Raw genomic sequence first — 23,278 nt, forward strand, 5'->3', positions numbered from 1 at the left:
AATTCTGTAGTTTTATTCAGTCTTTCTACACAGTAGACTTTCTATAGTTTTGTAACATCTTTCCTTTCTGGCTCGCTTACGTCTTGCTCATGTCCTGTTCCAGAGAGGGTCTCATGAGAAACAGAAAAGAGGGGAGAATGGCTGGCCACCCTGTCTCATGCAGTCCGTCAAGAACCAAACATCTTTCCATCCCAGTGGCTCCACCATCCCCAAGACCCTTACAGTCCTTCCCTGGACGCGCTCAGTAACTTGGCCAAAGCAGCAGTCATCACTATCCCGCAGCACGAGGGAGCATGTGCAGGCTGCCAGACCGAGATGATGCAATGGACTTTCACTGGCCTACAGAGAGGGTGATGTCATGGACCTCAGGCAGCACAGTTTCACCATTTGCAAGATACCAAATCAAACTGTCCTAATGAATTTCAAGAGTATATTTTACTAAAATGTAAGTTAGGACCTCAACACACCATGGATAATTTTTTTAATATAGTAGAAATAAATACATCACCAGGTAAAATTTGTGATTTAGAAATAGATACTGTTGGAACTGTATGAAAAATCTTAAAAGAAAAAATAAAAGCGAGACATTATTCAATCCTCTCCCACTTCTGATTTATGTAGGAAGACTAAAAAGCTCTGTGTAGCACGTGTACAAATCTTATTTCATTCCAGACCCTTGTTCTGCCCTAGACATACATGTATTATATTTCTGCTTCTGCCAAAGCAGCTACTGTTCACGTATCAAGGGTCTGTGACACCAAGATAATGTGGGTGTAACACATATTTGCCAATGAGAGGTGGCAGAAAATTGCTTTTCTAGCTGAGATGAAATAATGCTTTTCATCAAGTTTCAAAGAAGAAAAATAAATCTAATAAAATATTAAGGAATGCAGTATTCCCCCCAAAGAGGGCTTTCTGAATTATAGAAATAATACCAATTATACTGATTGCTCCTCATATATCTAATTACACATGTTCGCCAAACGAGTCAGACTGGTAATAAATTAGCCTTATTCTCTTCATTTTTCTTTTAATCACTACCAACTTTAACACTGTATTCAAATAGTTACTTATTTTGTTGAATGTATGAATATGGCATTTACTAATTGTTACTAATAATTATAAGACCAAGAAACACTGAGTGCTTACGACAGCCTGATACTGTTCTAGGTGCTTCAGGGGATTAGCTCCTCTAATGTTTCCAATAATTGTATAAGCATTATGATTTCCTACATTATGGATTGTCTGCATATCATTAGGTTTGGTTGAGAGGACATAACATTTTTTGAATGATTTTTTTAAAATAAATATAAGCCAAGGGGAGGCAAGATGGTGGCAGAAATTCCTATGCAAAAAGAGAGACCACCAACAGAAAGATGCTGGAAACAGAAGTGATGTGAGCAGGACAGGAAGCCTGGAGGTGTGGGTCAGAGACGGTGCAGAGTCCATGCAGGAGGGACCAGAGAAGGCAGACTGTACAAAGAATAAAATGGTACCTGCACCGAGAGAACCTTTTTTTTTTTTTTAATATTTACATTTTAAATACCTAGAAAAAACTAATGAAAGATATGCAAGACATATAAAATAAAATTATAAAGTACTACTGAGAGAAATTAAAAACCTAAATAAATGGAAACATAGGCCGTATCTGTGAATTATAAGACCCAATATTGTAAAGATATCTATTCTACTCAAATTGAACTATGAATCCAATGCAATAACAATAAAAACCCCAACAGATTTTTCTGTAATTAAGATAGTATGGGGCTTCCCTGGTGGCGCAGTGGTTGAGAGTCCGCCTGCCAATGCAGGGGACATGGGTTCGTGCCCCAGTTCGGGAAGATCCCACATGCCGTGGAGCAGCTGGGCCCGTGAGCCATGGCTGCTGAGCATGCACGTCCAGAGCCTGTGCTCCGCAACGGGAGAGGCCACAACAGTGAGAGACCCGCGTACCACAAAAAAAAAAAAAAAAAAGATAGTATGACACATAAGGACAGAAAGACAGAAAAGAAGAGAGAGCCCAGACCCATGCATATCTGGACACATGATTAATGAGGAAGTTAGTGCTGCAGAGCCGGTGGGAAAGGCTGGCCCTTCCTCAAAGAGATTCCTACCTCACACCATATACCAAAATCAACTCAAGAGAGACGGTAGATGTAAACGTGGAAGGTAAAATAATAAAGCAACCAGAAGTTATACAGGAAAATATTTCCATGATCTGAAGTACATATGGCTTTCCTAAACAGGACACAGAAAGCACCAACCGCCATGGGAAAGATTAATAAACTCTGCTGTGTTACAGCTGGGGGCTTCTGTTCATCAAGACCCTGTTTAGAAGAAAAGCCACAGAGGGATAGGAGATATCTGTAATACCCAAAAGCAGAAGAGAACCGGGCCGAAGACCCGAACAACCACCTCATTAGAAAGGATGCCCAAATGGCCAACAAACCCATGAAAAAGTGCCCAAGCCTACCAGTCATCTGGGAATCCAAATTTAAAACCCACTGAAATACCATCACAATCCACCAACGTGAGTTTAAAAACAAAATGAAACAGAACCCCTTCAACAGCAAGGGCTGCTGAGGGTGCGGGTAGAGCCCTGAGCTGTGGTGGGGATGTGAACAGGAGCAAACGCTTTGAACAAGACCCTACTGCCTGCTGCTGCCGTCGCTAAGCACACACACTCCAGAAGAATGTACATAAATAGTTCAATGAAAACACTATGTTCCAACAAATTCCTTACTATGCTTCCAAAAGAAACACATCCAGGTATGAACCAAAGACCCGTAAGCAGCATTATCCACAATGGTCTAAAACAGAAAAAGTCAAAATGTCCATCAACAGCTCAATAAACTGTGGTGTGCTTACAGAATGGAATATCCTTCAGCAACAGAATGAACTATCTACTGACAATATAAGTGAACCACACAACCATCATTTGAGTAAGAGAAGAGAGATGCAGACACACAATTACATACTGTGAAGTTCCATTAAAACTTCCAAGAATGGGCAAAACAATCCATAAAAGTTTAAAGTGAGAATAGCGGTTTACCCTTAGGAAGGAGAGATGGGCATGAGGGGTATTTGGGGGGAACTTAAAAAACTACCATAAGATTAAAAAGCATGTGAACACGTGATTAAAAGGGCAAACTGAATACTTGGGAAAACTAACACAGAATAGTTAACACTGAGAACGATTCTCTAAGGACTTGAAAATGAAAAGAAAAATATCCTTTAATCATCAAGACAAAAACACATATAAAGGAAAGAAGTTATACTGGCAGCAGACTCAGGCAGGAAGGGGAAACATACTTAAGATACTCAAAAAAGAAACTGAAACCCAGCATTTCAATTTCAGACAAACTGACCCTCAAATATTAATACAAAGACCAGAAGAAGAACTTTTAGAACTTTTAGGAAAATTGTTCCCATGAGCCCTACCCACGAGAAAGCTATGAGAGGATGAATTTCTGAAACAATTACAGAAGCTTCAGGATCAAGATGGTTACAAGCAACTTATTTAACCAGGCTAAGGGTAAAAAACAGATCTGGAAATGCAGTCCAGTACATGCACCAAAAATGAGAAAGAGAAGGGAGAGAATATATGGAAAATAAAGAAGCACACTGATCACCTAACAGGCATTAACTGGAAGTAACAATCAGGATAAAGTAAATTAGAAGTTGGGAAGACCTACTGGTCACTGCTAGGAACCAACAGACAGTATCTGAAAAAAAGAGAGTCTCATTTCTGTGAATCTCTCTTAAAACACACCAGGCAGGAAATGTGTAAAATAAGCCTGAGACACCCCGTCAGGCCGAAAAGCAAAAGGGCACAATCAAAGTCCAGTGGGGCTGTGTCAAAAGCCCCAGCAGCCAACTTGAAGGGGCGCCCACGGGTCAAAGACGCGACCACCAAAAAGAATCACTATGATGGACTGACACCTCCCAGATAGAAAAAATCCTTGAGTTCATGATGATACTTAAAATTTTAAAAAAGAGATTCCTGACTAACTTTGGAGACTGTTAGGGCACGGAAACAATATTCTGCACATTTTAAGTTAAAGGAAAAACTCCAGCATTTAGCCTATGGCTCCACCATAAGCTATATTTCAGAGTAACCTACGAATTGATAAGAAAAACTTCTAACTCTAAGAAAATGATTAAATAAATGCTGGTGTAAGTAGCTGACAGATTACAGCAATAATGCCTCTGAAATTTATGGTTACGAAGTTTAGTGATTTACAACAGACACGGATCTCTTCCTCAACCTCAGATGCACTAAATGATGTTTTTTTAAAACAATGAAAAACCGTGGATATGTGTCCGTCAGAAGACTAGACAACTAATTTCTAGAGAAGGGAAGCCAGAGCACAGAGTCAGAGCAAACTGGGAGACGGCCCAGGAGCACTGTGATGCTCAGAGCGCCAGGCACAGGGGTGCCAACACCCAGACCCTGGCAGGGCCCACCTCCTCAGAGCACCGTGCAGCCAGCCACGTAGGTGCCAGGGAGCAGACCCCAGGTTTCTATGACGGAAAACTGGAAAGCCGCAGGGGAAAAGGCCTCTACATTCTGTACTCTGCAACCTCCTACGACCAACAGTAGCTGATTTTTCATCCCTTCACTCCAAAGCTGGGTTTCTCCATCTTGACACTACTCATATTTTAAGCCAGATAATGCTTTCTTGTGGGAGCCTGTCCTGGCATTTGAGCAGCATCCCTGGCCTCTATCCACTAAATGCCAGCAGAAACCCTCCCTTCAAACCTTGACAATCAAAAATGTCTTCAAGTATTGCAAAATCCTCCCCAATCAAAAATGTCTTCAAGTATTGCAAAATCCTCCCCAATTCCCTCCAGATCCTCTCTCAATTTGAAAACCACTGTTCTAAAGAGAAGTCTGCCAGTCACCAGGCCCTGCCGAGGCCAAGGAGCTTCCCATCAGCCTCTTACACCTCACTAGTAAATACAGGCAGATAACCAAGAATTAACAGACATTGGACAGAAGCCTTCAACAGGACAAACACCAAGCAGACTAACAGAAAAAAGTCCCAGAGGAAATAAGGATTTATTAACGAAACAGCAGAGAATTGAAAACGAAATCAAAACCATTTTACTGGGGCTTCCCTGGTGGCGCAGTGGTTGAGAGTCCGCCTGCCGATGCAGGGGACACTGGTTCGTGCCCTGGTCCGGGAGGATCCCACATGCCGCGGAGCGGCTGGGCCCGTGAGCCATGGCCGCTGAGCCTGCGCGTCCGGAGCCTGTGCTCCACAACGGGAGAGGCCACAGCAGTGAGAGGCCCGCGTACCGAAAAAAAAAAAAACCATTTTACTGAGTAACCATCAACCGGCAGAATAGCTTGTTTTTTTTTTTATTGAACTATAATTGATTTACAATATTGTGTTAGTTTCAGGTGTACAGCAAAGTGATTCAGTTTTAGATATGTGTGTGTGTGTGTATTCTTTTTCAGATTCTCTTCCATTATAGGTTATTACAAGATACTGAATATAGTTCCCTGTGCTGTACAGTAGGACCCTGTTGTTTACCTTTTTTTTTTTTTTTTTTTTTTTTGCGGTACGCGGGCCTCTCACTGCTGTGGCCTCTCCTGTTGCGGAGCACAGGCTCCGGACGCGCAGGCTCAGCGGCCATGGCTCACGGGCCCAGCCGCTCCGCGGCATGTGGGATCCTCCCGGACCGGGGCACGAACCCGTGTCCCCTGCATCGGCAGGTGGACTCTCAACCACTGCGCCACCAGGGAAGCCCTGTTTACCTATTTTATACATAGTAGTGTGTATCTGTTTGTCCCAAACTCCTCATTTATCCCTCTCTCCACCCCTTACCCTTTGGTAACCGTAAGTTTGTTTTCTATGTCTGTGAGTCTGTTTCTGGTTTGTAAATAAGCTGATTTGTATCATTTTTAGATTCCACATATAAGTGATATCATATGATATTTGTCTTTGACTTATTTCACTTAGTATGATAATCTCTAGGTCCATCCATGTGGCTGCAAATGGCAATATTTCACTCTTTTTTATGGTTGAGTAATATTCCATTGTATATATGTACTACATCTTCTTTATCCATTCATCTGTCAGTGGACATTTAGGTTGCTTCTATGTCCTGGCTATTGTAAATAGTGCTGCTATGAACACTGGGGTGCAGCTATCTTTTCGTGTTAGAGTTTTCATCTTTTCCAGATATATGCCCAGAAGTGGGATCACTGGATCACAAGGCAACCCTATTCTTAGCTTTTTAAGGAGCCTCCATACTGTTCTCCATAGTGGTTGCACCAATTTACATTCCCACCAACAGTGTAGGAGGGTTCCCTTTTCTCCACACCTTTTCCAGAACTTCTTTGTAGGCTTTTTGATGACAGACATTCTGACTGGTGTGAGGTAGTAACTCATTATGGTTTTGATTTGCCTTTCTCTAATTAGCGATGTCGAGCATCTTTTCATGGCCAAGTGTATGTCTTCTTTGGAGAAATATCTGTTTAGGTCTGCAGAATAGCTACATGTTAAAGCCACAGAACTAACCTGGGTTCCAGGCCAGCTCCACCACTTAACTGCTTGTGTAACCTTAGTCAAAGCAGTACCTTGCTCTCCTAATCTTCACAATGGGGATAAAGACTAGTACACATATCTCAGAGTTGCTAGCAGAAGTAAACAAGGTATTTAAAACTTTGAAAAGCACATGGCACACAGTAAGGAATCAATACATAAGAGATGGGGCTTATTTTGGTTTGCTTTAATTATTCTTAGACTCTACAGTATATCCATGGGAAAAGACTAGGATGTTATGAAAAAGGAACAGTAACACACACACACACACACACACACACACACACACACACAAACTTACTGGAATCACAATTTTGACAGCATATTCTTTAAAAATTAAATAGAAAGATGGAAAGCAAAAGTTGAGGATATCTCTCCAAAAGCAAGAGCAGAAGAAAAAAAATTAGACTACTGATCCAGAAAGACCAATACACACCTAAAATAACTTCCAGAAAGATGGAGAAGAAAAGAGCTGAGGGAAGGAAATTATCAAAGAAATAAGAGCAGAAGAACAAAAGTCTCCAACCTGAAAAGGCCCATGGGATCCAACCACTGCAACACTGGGGTGCAGACAGAGAACGCCCAACACAATAACGCTCATTGTGAAATTCCTGCCCCAACCCACTCTTACCTGGTTAGTTCTCAGGTAGCGCTCAGACCTCATTAACTAGCTCAGTAGTCACTTCTCCAACAAAACATTCCCAAAATGTGAGCAAACACTCCCACCACCCCCATTACATGCTCTAAGTACCAAAAACCTGTCTGTATCTCAGTGTTAATGTTAACCTTATTTAAGTGATGGTCTGAGTATTGATTTCAAGAGTCACAGAGCTAAAGAACAGACCACCATGTCTATTTTTTGCCATTGTATCCCAATCACCTAACATAAGGTACGATAAGCATTTAGGTACTTTTTGTATGAATGAGCCATATAATAAAATCACTGCTTCCTTGTAAATATAATACACTATTAATCACAACTACCTCTACCACAACGTTCTATGGCTCTTTACATGACATAAGGAAATTTCACAAGTTTCTCATACTGTTTTGGCCTGCATTTGCTTCTTTTTATTTGTAATCCTTCAGTGACATAACTGACAAGTTCTTTGAACTAAATCTCAGATTTCCTAAAGGAATGAGTGTCACCTGGTGGAAGGACATAAGACTAAAAAGCAACTCGAGGCAATTATCTAAAGTTTACTAGGCACAAAAGAGAGACCTAGCAAATATTTACTCAAATTAGAAACGAAAGATGTATATCAACATTGTCAAGTAATGAAAATCAAATTTTTATCATCTGCATAATGTGAAACATACCAGTTTAAATAAATGAAATTTATAAATAAAATGTATTTTTAAAGTTGGCAGTTAACACCATTTAATTTAGCTTCTAACTGAACTAAACACAGAAATGAAAATGAGGAAAAAAGCACTTATAGCTTCTACTCTCCCAAGGTGCAAAAGAAAAAGAAGTTACAATTGAAACACTAATTGCATATGAAATATATGATTTGATGTATTAAAGGCCACTTTTTTTTAATTAGGAAAGCTCTCTTTATCAGAAGGTGTGTGTGTGTGCATGTGTTTTATACTTTGGTCTTGAAAGCCTGCGCTTGTTAAGCCAAAATAACCTCATGAAATTTAGTAAGAAACAAGGGGACTATGAGAATACCATAGACATAGCCGTCGTGATGAGAAAGAACGTGAAATTAGAGGTGGACGATCAAGGATGGAACACCCCACTGCACTGGGAAGATCACAAAAAACAGTGAGACTAAAATACACGTCCACGTTTCTCCAGCGGGAGGTGCGTGTGTATCAAGAAAGAAAACATTACTACGTTTTGACAAGAAAACAAACCCTAACTGTTCACACTGCAACTGCCAGATCAACAGCAACCACTTCAAGTAACGGACTTCATGGATGTTAATACGCATTTATCTTCACCGCTACATCACTGAGCTGTATATGAAAAACATACCACACGGTGAAGGTACCTGTTGGGAGTCAGTGGGGTAAACTGGGTGATAACCACCCCCAAGTCTTTAGTGGCTTCTAACAGGGAAGGCCTGTTGTCACCTGATACCGCAGGTCCTGGGGACTCTGCTCACACGCCCACGTACCGGACCGGGGAGATGGTGCCCCCAGCATCTCACACCCCGTCACCAAGCGGCCGGAGACCAGGCCAACCCCCTACCTGCTCCTCAGGGCTTCTGCCCTGCAGCCACGCCTCACTCCCACTCACAAGTTATCGACTCCCCAAGTTTCATGGCCACAACTAACGACTCAGTCAAGGGGCACAGCTAAGGTGACTTCACAGGTGCCTGCGAACTGTATTACCATAGGAGAGAAGCAGGATGGCAGGATGGATGCTTTTGTGATTCAGAATGAAATCCCTTCAAATTGATTAACTCCATTTTATATTCACAAAAGCCTACAATTTCACTCTGAGGGTTTTTTTAATAATAAATTTGCATTAAAGTCTTGGTTTATAAAATTCCAATAGAGCGTTTTAAACAACATTTTGAAACTTTTAAAAGTACTTAATCTGAAAATGTTAAGGATTTTCTAAGTATTTTACGTGAAAATGGAAAGAATTATAAAACCAACAGTACACGATTTCCAAATCATGACCAAAGAACACCCCTCATTCCTACTATCTTTTTTTTTTTTTTTTTTTTTTTTTGCGTTACATGGGCCTCTCACTGTTGTGGCCTCTCCCGTTGCGGAGCACAGGCTCCGGACGCACAGGCTCAACAGCCATGGCTCACAGGCCCAGCTGCTCCGCGGCATGTGGGATCTTCCCAGACCGGGGCACGAACCCGTGTCCCCTGCATCGGCAGGCGGACTCTCAACCACTGCGCCACCAGGGAAGCCCTTTTCCTACTATCTTTACTGACATATAAAAAACATTAACATTCATTTTCAAACAGGTGGATTAAAAATCTTTCTTTACTGTCACCTACCTGTAATAAAGACGACACAACTTAGGCAACAACTTGAGTTAACTGCAAGTGATTTCAAAAAACAAACTACATCTTCAATTATTTACGAAGGACCATAGTATTTCAATAAACAAAGCCAGTGGGATGTGAGCAGCTCTTCCTATGCCCTCAGCAAGCACTCAAGTATTTGTGAAATAAATGGAAACCAAACTGGGAAAGACGAAGCCTGGAAGGGAAGGTGCCCCGTCGCCCTTAATAGCCACCTCCCTTGAACACCTACATCACTTGTAAGCCATGTGGAATATGCAGGGATGAACTACACACAGCTGCTGCCCAAAAAGGACTGGCTTCAACAAACAACTATACCCGTAATTACAGTAGGTGCCAAAAATACGCTACATGGATGCTCACAACCAAATGGGAATATTAGATCAGTGCAAACAGCCATGGAGAACCTCTCTGGAACCAGCATATAAAAATAAATCAGACCTCAGACTTGGCTGGGGGCTACATACACCTCACACCCTAACACATGTTCTCCATAAGATCTATGAGCTAAGGGTTTTGTATTGGACAGTGGGTCTGTCCAAGATGCTTCTGTCTTCTGCATTTAAGACAAAAAGAATCTGTGTGTGCATATGCTTTAACACAATAAACTATCAGAAAAAGTAGATGGGACACAGACCAGAAGATACTTAAAATGCATATAAACAAAGATCCGGTATCAGATATATAAAGTAATTCCCACAAATCAACCAGAAAAAGACAAATAACCAAAGAGAAAAAGCAGGCAAAGGATATAAAAAGGCATAAAAAGGAAATTGGAAAAGCTCAATCTCTAATATTCAAATAAACAGAAACTAAAATAAATGGACAGTATTTCAAATTGATCCTGTTGGCAAAAATTAATTCCAAGCGTTAACACAGATGTAAAGCAATTGGGACTCTCCTTCTGTTGGTGGGAGTGTGAAAGGAAACAATCTTAGAAGCGCAATCTGGTAATACCTAAAAAAGTGTGAGATGCACCCCAGTCTTGGTGCATTAACAACATGTTAAGCAAAAAAAAAAAAAATGCAAAAAGATGTTAAGTATGATTCTAATTATAAAAAGTTTTCAAAGAGAAAATATAATACTTCATATTTTTTAGGAACAGAAGTTCAAGATAAGGTGACAGAAGTTCTGGCAGGTGAGGGAAAGGAATGGAAACAAGAAGGGACACTCGGGCGTCAACCGAATCTGCAGTATTTTCTTTCTTATGCTGCGTGCTGAATATGTGGGTATTCAAGCTATGGTTCTGCCTTTTTTAATGCCCAAAATATTCTATGACATTTTTAAAGTGAAGGAAAAGTTAGAAAACACATTTAGCCAACTCAAGAACTTTTTCAAGAATTTCAAATCATAGACTGTATTAATTTCCATTGCCATTTTACAGAGAGAAAGGAAATAAAAAGGCAAGAAGAAAAGTTTATTAAGGCAAGAAAACATCATCCTGAAAAAGAAGGAATGTAGCCAAAGGGATAATGAGAAGAAGAGCGAAATCCTGGGATAAAGCTCTGAACACAGCTAACAAAGAGAAAGAAATGGAGGAGGTTTATGGTGATAAGAATAACAACAGTGGCTCAGGTACCAGGCCCATTTAAAGCATGTTTCATCTGTTAATCCCTTCACTCCCCGTCAGCAGCAAATACAAGGTAGGTACTACTACTGTCCCCATTTAACATATAAGGAAAAGGAGACACGGTGAAGTAAAATGCTATGATTTCTACTATCATCTTACTGCTGGCCCAGTGTTCCTGGCACAGCGAGCATCTGAGACCAAGCAATACGGCTCCACAGTCCCAGCTCTAAACCCTGCTTCAGATGTGTATTCACAAGAAGGGCCAGCTGGGTACCTGGACACACAGAATATGCCTCAATATCCGCAAGGCAACTAGACAAATACAATGAGAATGAAATGACTGCAAGAGTGAGAGCAAAAGGAAAAAAGAAGGAAAAGAGAAGGAACACAAGGTCCGAAGTGAATCTGAAGGATGAAGGTCGTCCTGGAGGTGACAAGCTTCCTCCCTCTAGAGACTATCTCGGTCTCCTTCAGCCACATATGGAAACCTTCACTCGTGCACCTAATGACTCTGAGCGGAGCGCCTAACGTACCAAAATACACTTCAGGGAACGTTCTCCAGTCCCTCCCCCCAAATCAAATGGAGTTTACACCCAAAGTTTACTTGTGATTCTAATTTTTTTAGATTTGGGTACACATACCCTAGAAATACTGTTTAAAATGGCAGCTAGGTCTCCAAGCCAGCCCACAAAAGCGTGTGAAATCTCACCTGAACCCGGAGTTTTCTGTGAACAGCTGTGTGTTCCTGTACACCTTCCGACACAGCCTAGAGAAGTGCGGACCTAGCTCTGCGTGACGCTGCCCCGTCACGTTGCGTCAGGGCCCTGCGGAACAGCCTGCTCCCTTCTTCTCTCTGGGTCCACAACCATCTTTGGTCAATGTACTCTGAGAACCGATTCAGAGCATCAGGACCACGCTCACGGCTCAACAGCATCCCGGCAAGAGGACGTGAACTGCTGCCCGCCCTCGCATTAAGGAAAGGCCTCCAGAAACAGCAGAGTCCAGAGCTGGGGCGATAGAGAGGGACAATCCAGGACACTAGGACCGCAAACACACAATTCACTAAGCCAGTCAACCACTCCCCAGCCGGGTATGTCCAATCACCTGCAGGACAATCCTGCAAAACCTAAGGAAGCGGGGAGAGGCACATCTCTGTGCCCAGCAACGCCACTGTTAGGTAGAAAAACCCAGAGAAGCTGGATGTTTCCCTTCTGGAATTAAGTCTCTGAAACTGGAGAATCACGGAATCGCCTCCACAAGGGAAGTGAGACGGTTACGGACCTCCTGACCCCATCCATTCTAGGGAATGAACTGTTCTTAAGTCAGGTAGGATACCCTGGACATTCATGTTTGTGGAGAATGTACGTTCTGTCAGTCAAATATGAATAAATGCAAATTCAGATGACTGTTCTAAAGCTAAGCATATTCAAATAAATATATAAATCTCAGAGTAACTTTTTTTTTTTTTTTTTTTTTTTTTGCGGTACGCGGGCCTCTCACTGTTGTGGCCTCTCCCGGTGCGGAGCACAGGCTCCGGTCGCGCAGGCTCAGCGGCCATGGCTCACGGGCCCAGCCGCTCCACGGCATGTGCGATCTTCCCGGACCGGGGCACAAACCCGTGTCCCCTGCATCGGCAGGCGGACTCTCAACCATTGCGCCACCAGGGAAGCCCCTCACAGTAACTTTTTAAAAGATGCTCTTCCATTATATTAAACACAGACCCGGCAGGAGGGAACAGCCCCATGGAGTATCCACGGTCCTTGCACCTATTCACCCATCCCCAGTCCCAAGCAAATCTCTTAAAAGGGTTACATATGGCCTCTGTTTTGAGAGAGTGAATTACAAGGGCAACAATTTACTCAGGGTCTCAGGAATTCATATCTTCGGCAGAACTTACATATTTCTGTGCCTGAAAAAATGTAAGCTATAACGTAAGAAATAACTTCGTCTGGCTGCTCCAACAGAGCTGGCCGAACAGCTACCTTTGATTGGCCAAGGAGCGTTACCAGCTGCTGATACCCAATTCTCCGCTCTGTCAGACCAGGTGGCCAGGGATCATTTGCAATGTCGGCTGCCTCGTCCTCTTCCTCCCACCCAAGGCAAATGGTATTGCAGAGGCAAGTAACATAACCTCCCCAACGGGTTTCCTCTCTGAACCTAACACCCCCCTCCCCTCCAAAACAGCACAATTTGTTTCTGCAGAGTCCGGGACCAGTGTCTTGTTAAATAGCCTTTCAGCCTTGAATCTGATTTACTACTGTGTAAATATCACCTTTCCCCCCTATATGATGCTTTTCATTGCTTCTAGATTAAAGGAAGAGAAAAACATGGAGTGTCTGCATGATTATAAAACCACAGCTCAATAGAACTCTCTCTTTCTCTTTATAGCTTGACTATATCAATTATCCTGGAAATAACTACTTTCCAAGCAAGTCTCATGGTGCTAATGATTAAGAAAACTGGAATTAGTGAAAGATTAAGATCAAGCATTACCTTCAAGCTGGTTTTTCGTTTCCTCAAGTTTCCAGGTTGGAGATATAAAATTTTTAAAGTACATTCTCATTCACAGGTTGCTTTCTGAGCATCTGCTCAAGACTTATTTTCAGACTCAAGATTAAGATTTTCACTTTTAAAATTCTACCTAAATTCACGAGCATAAAAACTTCACAAATTCATATTAATATGGAGATTGAAAATAAACCCCCGCTGAGTTATCCCTCACACCTTGCTTGCACTTCTCAACTACTCTGCCCACGGTGTCATGTGTTTCATTAAAAACAAAATTGCAAGACATCTTTCAGAAGAGAAATTGAACATTTCCAATTACAAATGTAATTTGGTAAGGAGCTATTATCCAAAATACATAAAGAACTCTTACACATCAGTAATCAAATGACAGCCAAATAAAAAAGAGGGCAAAAGGAGATTTCTAGTTTCAGCTCAGACATGTAAGGAGAATGGAAGTTGCAGGACACAATGCCACTCTGAAATCAGGACAGACAGGAATGCAGAGAGTCATGGCTGAAATCAGCTTAGCAGGGGCAGATGTTACTGGAGCCAGAAACTTGTAGGGACCCTTAACTGATGATTTTGACAAACTGATGGTGGGCAAATGTGACTAGTCCGAGGGTTAAAAATTCCTGGGGACCCGGTCTTGGAGGAGACCCTTGCACTTCCCTCCGGGAGCCCCACCAAGTTCTCATGGTGACAGGAGAAAAATCCCCTTTTATTTCAAGCAGGGGAAGGAGAAAGGTACTCATTTTGAAATACAAAGGCCAAGAGCTTTCTCCATAACAAAGTCCACCCCTCTAATGGAGGGGCTTTATTTACCAGAGCTTTATTTGACCTGGGGAAAGGGCACTAAAATAACTCTAGCCCCCTCTGGCCTTCCTGTCTCAAATAAGGGGAGAAAGGAAAGAGAAAAAAAAAAAAAAAAAAAGAGGCTAAGAAATGTTTCTGAAGGCCCTCAGAGCCCAGAAGCTGACATTTAATCAGAAGATTATATAACAATTCCTCTCCCCTACAACTCACCACCATCAACAGGGCTCCAGTAAAATAACAGTGGATTATAACTGAGAGAGCCGTACGACACAGACTCCAAGAGAGTCCTTAAGGAAAGACAAAGGGGAGGGGAGACACTGAGAGCTAGAGCAAACACTGAACACAGCCAGGTCAACATAAAAACTCACATGAAAAGCCTAATTACCTCAGTACCTATTACCCAATACATCATGTCCAACTTTCAATAGAAAATCACAAAGCATGATAAAAGGCAATAAAAACACGGTCTGAAGAGATAAAGCAAGCATCAGAACTAGACTCAACTCTGACACAGATTTTGGAACTATGAAACAGAGAACTTAAAATACGTACGATAAACAGGCTAATGGCTCTAATGGAAAAAGTGGACAACATGCAAGAACAGACGGAAAATGTAAGCAGAGAGATGGAAACTCTAAGAGAGAATCAAAGTGAAATGCTAGAAATGAAGAACACCATAACAGAAATGAAGAATGCTTTTGATGTGCTCATCAGTAGATTGGACATGGCCAAGGAAAGAATCGGTAAGATTGCAAATATGTTAATGGAAATTCCCCAAACTGAAACACAAAGAGAAATAGGATGAAATTTTAAAAAGGAACAGAATACCCAAGAACTACAGGACAATTACAAAAGGTGTTACATACACATAATGGGAACATCAGAAGGAGAACAGAGAGAGAAAGAAGAAATATTCAAAGTAATAATGGCTGAAATTTCTCCAAAATTAATGACAAAACACCAAACCACAGATACAGGAAGCTCAGAATACATCCAACAGAATAAATCCCCAGTAATCTACACTTTGGTATACCATACTCAAACTGCAAGATCCAAAAATGAAGAGAAAATCTTGAAAGAAGTTCAAGTGAAAAAACACCTTACCTATATAAGAAAAAGACAAGAATTACATCAGACACCTCATCAGAAACTATGCAAGCAAGAAGAAACTGGAGTAAAATATTTAAAGTGTTGAAAGGAAAAAACATCACCCTAGAATTCTGTATCCAGTGAAGCTGTACTTACAAAGTAAAGGAGAAATAAACAAACGAACTTAAGTTTAAGAAATCTGCTGTCAGTAGACCTGCCTTGCAACAAGTGTTAAAAGAAGTTCTTCAAGAGACAAGGAAAGTGATGTAGGTCAGGCACTCGGAAATACATTAAGAAGAGAAGAGCATCAGAGTAGGAGTAAATAAAGGTAAAACAAAACTTTTATTTTTATTATTCTTAATTGATCTGATAACTGTTTGTTCAAATAATAGCAGCAATGTGTTGGGTGACTACAGTATATGGATAAGTGAAATGAATGACAGCAATGTTATAAAGGATGGGGAAAAAGGAATTAAGAATATTCTTTATAAGGTACCTGCAACTACCTGTGAAATGGTACAGTGTTACTTGAAAGTAGACCTAGATTAGTTGTAATGTATGCAGCAAACTCTAGGGCAAGCACTAAGAAATCTTTGGTATGTTAAGAAAGAATAAATGGAATCATATAAGGTGTTCTACTAAAAGCAGAGAAGGAAGAAAGAGGGTGATAAAAATGTAAAAAAAAAAACAAGTGTTATGAATAGAAATCAGTGGCAAATATGGCAAATATAACTCAGCTATGTCAACAATCACTTTAAATATGAACGGTCTAAATATACCAATTAAAAGACAAAGACTGTGAGAGTAGATTAAATAAGGAAGAACCTACTGCCTACAAGAAACCCACCTTAAATATAAAGACACAGATTGATTAAAAGTAAAGGAATGGAGAAAGATAAACCACGCAAAGAAAGCTGGAGTACCTGCATCTATTTCAGACAAAGCGAGAGCAGAACAGGGAAAATTATAAGGGATAAAGGAGGGCATTACATAATGAAAACAGGGTTATTTCTCTGAGAAAACATAACAATCCTTAATGTGTATGCACCTAACAAGACAGTGTCAAAATACATGAGGCAAAACTGGTAAAACTGCAAGGAGAGGACTTCCCTGGTGGCACAGTGGTTAAGAATCCACCTGCCAATGCAGGGGACATGGGTCAAGCCCTGGTCTGGGAAGATCCCACATGCCATGGAGCAACTAAGCCTGTGTGCCACAACTACTGAGCCTGTACTCTGGAGCCCACAAGCCACAATTACTGAGCCCGTGAGCCACAATTACTGAAGCCCGTGTACCTAGAGCCCGTGCTCCGCAACAAGAGAAGCCACTGCAATGAGAAGCCCACGCACCGCAACGAAAAGTAGCCCCCTCTCGCTGCAACTAGAGAAAGCCCACGCTCAGAAACAAAGACCCAACGCAGCCAAAAATAAATAAAAACATTTATTAAAAAAAAAATTACAAGGAGAAATGAACAAAGCCACTATTATGCTCAGAAACTTCAACACTCTTCTATCAGTAATTGACAGATCCAGCAGGCAGAAAGTCAGTAAGGATACGGTTGAACCAAATAGCATCATCAAGCAACTGAATCTAATACTTCATCTAACAATAGCAGTATACACATTCTTCTCAAGCTCACATAGAACAAGACAGACCACATTCTGAGCCATAACACACCTTAGCAAATTTAAAAGAATGGAAATCATACAGCATATGCTCTCTGATCACATGGAGTTAAAACAGAAATCAACAGAAAGACAGCAGTAAAATCTCCACATATTTGGGAATTAACCAAGAATTCTAAATAACACATGGGTCAATGAAGAAGTCTCAAGAAAAATTTTTTAAATACTTTGCAATAAATGAAAATATAACATCAAAATCTGTGGGATGCTGCAAAAGTAGTGGTTAGAGGGAAAGTATAGCATTGAAGGTAAGAAAAACAGAAAGAATTAAAATCAGTAACCTAAGTGTCTACCTTAGGAAACTGGAGAAAAAAAAAGAATAAAATATAAGCAAAAAGCAATAGAACTGAAACAAGAAACAGGAAAACTCAATGAAACCAAAAGCTGGTTCTTTGAAAAGATTAACTGATAAACCTACAGCCAGGCTAATCAAGAAAAAAAATGAGAGAAGACACAAATTACTACTAATATCAGAAATGAAAGAGTCATCATCATTATGAATCCCATGGATGTTAAAAAGATAACAAAAGATTATAGGCCGTGATAGTGAGAGGCCCGCATACCGCGATGATGAGTGGTCCCTGCTTGCCACAACTAGAGAAAGCCCTCGCACAGAAACGATGACCCAACACAGCCATAAATTTAAAAAAATTTAAAAAAGATTATAAATAATTCTACGCCCTCAAATTTGATAACTTACATGATTCCACCAATTCCTTGAAAGATATAAGTGACAAAAACTCTCACACAAAGATGAATAGGTGATCTAAGTAAGCTTGTATCTATTAAAGAAATTGAATCGATAATTAATAACCTTCCAAAACAGCAAGCACTAGGCCCAGATGGTTCCACTGGTGAATTTAAGGGAAAAATCATACCAATTCTCTACAAGCTCTTCCAGAAAAAATAAAAGCAGAGAGTGCACTTCCTAACTATATACCTAACCATATACCAAGCATTATTGCTCTACTACCAAAACCAGATAAAGACATTACAAGAAAGGAAAACTGCAGACTAGAATCTCTTATGAACAGAGATGTAAAAATCCTCAACAAGACATTAGCAAATCAAATCCAACAATGTATAACATGAATTATATACCAAAACCAAGGGGGATTTTTCCCAGGAATGCAAAGGCTGGTTCAATATTCAGAAGTAATAATGTAATCCACCACATCAACAGGATAAAAAAAGTCATATGATCATATCAAGAGATGCAAAAAATCATTAAAAAAAAATCTAACATCCATTTATGATAAAAACTCTCAACAAACTAGGAATAGAGAGGACTTCCTCAACTTGATAAAGAATATGTATAAAAATACCTACAGCTAACATCATACTTAATAGTGAAAAACTAGATTCTTTCCCCCTAAGATCAATAACAAGGCAAGGAGGTCCCCTCCCTCTCACCACGCATATTCAATACTTTACTGAAATTCCTAACTAATGCTGTAAGAAAAGGAAACAAAAGGTATACAGATTAGGAAGGAAGAAATAAAACTGCCTTCGTTCATAGATGACATGATTATCTATGTATTAACAGAAAATGCCAAAGAATCAACAAAAAAACTCTGAAACCTACTAAGTGACTACAGCAAGGATTCAGGATACAAATTTAATATACAAAAATCAATTACTTTTCTATACACCAGCAATGAACAATTGGAATTTGAAATTAAATTAGTATCCAAAAATTAGGTATAAATCTAACAAAATATGTACAGAATATAAATAAGTACAAAAACTCTGATGAAAGAAACCAAAGATGATCTCAATAAATGAGAGATATTCCATGCTCACGGGCAAGAATACATAATATTAAGATGTCAATTATTCCAAGTTTGATCTATATATTCAACATAATCCCAATCAAAATTCAAGCAAGTTATTTTGTTGATATGACAAACTGATCCTAAAGTTTGTATGAGTAGGCGAAAGACCCAGAATACCTGAAACAATACTGAGAAGAGTGAGAGGATGGACACTACCCAACCTCAAGACTTACCATAAAGCTACAGTAATCAAGCTTCCCTGGCGGCACAGTGGCTAAGAATCTGCCTGCCAATGCAGGGGACACAGGTTCAAGCCCTGGTCCGGGAGGATCCCACATGCCATGGAGCAACTAAGTCCGTGCGCCACAACTACTGAGCCTGCGCTCTGGAGCCCACGAGCCACAACTAATGAGCCCACATGCCACAACTACTGAAGCCCATGCACCTACAGCCCATGCCTGGCAACAAGAGAAGCCACCGCAATGAGAAGCCCGCGCACCGCAACAAAGAGTAGCCCCCACTTGCTGCAACTAGAGAAAGCCCACACACAGCAACGAAGACCCAACACAGCCAAAAAAATTTAAAAAAAGAAAATAAAAGCTATAGTAATCAAGAAGGTAGTATTGGTGAAAAAAGAGACAAATAGATCAGTGGAACACAACAGAGAGCCCAGAAATAGACCCACACAATAAAAATCAACTGATCTTTGACAGAGGAGCAAAGGCAATTCAATGGAGACAGGATGGTCTTTTCAACAACTGATGCTAGAAAAACTGGATATTCAATATGCAAAAATTTGAACGTAGACAGAGAAGTTACACCTTTCACAAAAATTAACTCAAAATCAATCACAGAGCTAAATGTAAAAATTGTAGAGGATAACAGAAGAGAAAATCTAGGTGACCCTGGGTATGGCAATGAGTTTCTGATACATCTCCAAAAGCACGATCCATGAACGAAAACTTAAGATGAACGTTATTAAATTTAAAAACTTCTGCTCTGTGAAGACACCATTATGAAAATGAAGACAAGTCACATACTGGGAGAAAATATTTGCAAAACACATATCTGATAAAAGACTTGTATCCAAGAAAGACAAAGACATGATAAAACTCAACAGTAAGGGGAAAACAACTCATTTAAAAAAACAGACAAAAGATCTGAAGAGACACTTCAACAAAGAAGACATACAGATGACAAATAAGCATATGAAAAGATGCTTAACATCATGACATAAGAGAACTGCAAATTAAAACAGTAATGAGATACCATTACACACTTATTAGAATGGCTAACATCCACAAAACTGACAACACCAGATGCTGACAAGGATGCAGAACAACAGGAACTCTCAGGCACTGCGGGTGGGAATGCAAAATAGTGCAGCCACTTTGAAAGGCAGATTGGCAGTTTCTCAGAAAGCTAAACACTCTTACCATATGATCCAGGAATCACGCTGCTAGGTATTTACCCAAATGACCGGAAAACTTAACGCCCACACAAAAACCTGCACACAAAATGGTTATCAAAGTTTTATTCATAACTGCCCAAGGCTAGAAGCAACCAAGACTTCCTTGACTTGGGTGAGGAGAGAACCTGCAGCCGAGAGAAGCTGGCAGCCTCCATCCTGAAGACATGAGGTTCACACTTGCCTCCTGGTGCCTGTACAATACAGTTATTTCTTCTGCCTGACCTCCCCCTCCTCCCGCATAAATTCTTACCTGAGCAACTCTGATTCAACACGCAGGTTTTAGCTTAAACTACCGAATCCTCCTCGAGCACCTCTCAGAGGCCAGCACTGAGGGAGACACCTCGCATGTCCCATAACAGCTGTAAACGCGGGCAGCCCCGGGATGCTGCAACTGCCCATCGCTGCATCTACAAGCCCTCTGGGGGGCTGGAGACGCCTGAAAACAAGGGGCTGCACCCGCTCTGCCGGAAAGCTTAGCCCTGGGGACCTACACGGTGTCTGGCACATAGTAGGACGTCAACAAAGACAGCACCAACAAAGCAATCAATCATCGGAAATTAAAACTACGTAACGCAATGTTATAAGGGTCTAGTGAGTTTTATCATTACTCCTGTAAGACTGAAATCACAGAAATACACACAGTAATTCAATCACATCAGGAAATTTTTCTTGAAAATAATCTGTGTTTTGTTGAAATACTTCAGATCCCAAAAGGATAAAATTCAGATTGCTACCTTTTTTTCCTCCTGTCCCCATACATGTATGCAACTATTTGAAAGGGGAGAAAAAGCATACACAGCTATTTAAAAGGTACTAAAAGTCTGATATTCTTATCCTAGAAATCCAACACAATTGTGAAATAAGAACAAAAATTTCTTGAAGAAACAAAACTACCAGGCTTCTTTAATAAATATAATACAGTTATGGAAGTCTTTAAGCCACATCTTGTTCTAAAGTGAACTTAAACTAGATTATAAAAATACATACAACACCAGTGAATAAAATAAAATTTAAAGTAAGTAAAGGAATCACGGTAGGAAAAAACACAAGGATAGGAGATAAATTTAGAAATGAGGTTCAGACACAAACTACATGCTTCATGGTTCTGTATATTTGCAAAACATGGATCCAAAATGTGGCTCTATGCTGACTGATGATCTATCAGCTTCACTAGGTCATGTGAAAATGGATATCCTTGTCTTGCCTCACATTATATATGATATTTCCTGGGTCTTCTACCAGTACCATCTTTCTTCTGACCTCACCCTCAGCCTAACCCTTTCTTCGGGATCTCGTGCTCACAGTTTTTATTGTTCAACTTTTCTATTTAGAGTTTTTCTTTAAAAAAAGAAATCCGCAGCTAACACAGTATAGGATCATCACAGCTCTTTTCCAGTGACAATCTCACAACCTCCAGTAACTCCCCCAGAGTGGAGCTCAAAATCCTACGGTGGCACGTGCCATACCTGCCACAGACCCTGACACCAAACCTACCTCTTCTTAAGTATATTTTACATCAGACCAGCAAGTTGTCTGCATTCAAAACTGTGTGCTGATTTAACAATCACTTTCTTTTTTACCTCAAATAAGATGAGAACTGTGAAAATTTGGGGCTAGAATAAAATCAGGTTTTACATTCACCCAGTTCTAACCCATATACCAACAGCGTCAACTGCAGGCAAAAGAGCGTAACATCAGAGCACATTTTGATTCAGTCTAAAAACAACTCTCTTCAAACAAATTCCTTTTGCTCTGCTGAGATTTACGTACAGAAGCCGAAGCCTTCTCTCCTCCACCCTTCAGTAGAGGCACTTGGAAGACAGCTAAGCAGGCTGTCCCGGCTGTTTAAACTACTGTCCCATGAGACCTACCTCCTGCAGGGCATCCTAGGCTTTCCTACTTGAAAACTAACATAATGGGTCAGTCAGAGGACACCCTGGAGTCCGCAGTGGGGAGTGGGGAGCTGTTAAGAAAGGGAGGATGTACTAGAGTTACAAACTAAAGCTGATTTAAAAAATACACTTTACGGCAACTACTGAAAAACATTTGGAACAGTACACATGTTGTTATGCAATTTAAAATACTAGCAATATCAATTCATTTGCTGCACTGTTTTTATAAACCAGATATCGATAACAGTTTGCTTCCTAGCCACTTAATTATGGACACATACTCGGAATAACAACCTATGCTTAAAACTCAACAGCTAGTGTAACGAAGAAATTTTTTACACATTAGTTTTATTCTATTAATAAAAATAACAACCATCTCTGTCAATTCTTTTTGGTCCTTCACATGCTATGATAATTCATTTTTTTCTTAATAATTATATTTGCCTAACTTATATAACTACAAAGAGAACTAAGACCTTCACTATCTTATTTGAAACTCACAAGCAACCTTGTCAATAGGTATTATAATTTCCATTTTATAGGCGAGGAAACTGAGATGGTAGCCACGTTATAAATAAATACCAACACATATACATCCATTGTTTGGGGGGCATGTTTGTTTACTGATTAAGGAGTGATGATGCCATCTGAAATGTGTTTTATTCCTTCTCTCAAGAGATCAAATCTATCTAATCAAATCCATAACTATCCAACTTCCAAACATTTAATACAGGAATATTTTCATGACTGCCTCAGTAAGTGATAAACTTCATCAATTATAAGCCCAAAACCATTTCTAACACATCCCAAGAGAGCAACTAAAAGACCTAAAATTATTCAGAATACAAAGATATCTTGGCAATTATAGAAAAACTAAATAAATCAATAAAGCACTCTTTAAATGTATTGCTAGGAGACTGCCACA

At 40.3% G+C, this 23,278-nt stretch overlaps 1 protein-coding gene across 6 annotated transcripts in view; it reads right to left on the minus strand.

Annotated features, from left to right (window-relative positions):
* The window catches only part of MPP7 (MAGUK p55 scaffold protein 7), a 268,477-nt gene that overhangs the window by 146,682 nt on the left and 98,517 nt on the right, over positions 1 to 23,278 (minus strand). The gene's annotated exons all lie outside the window — the stretch shown is intronic.

Source organism: Mesoplodon bidens (assembly GCF_964165515.1).
Source record: "Mesoplodon bidens genome assembly, chromosome: 3".
In the NCBI taxonomy this organism is placed as follows: domain Eukaryota; kingdom Metazoa; phylum Chordata; class Mammalia; order Artiodactyla; family Ziphiidae; genus Mesoplodon; species Mesoplodon bidens.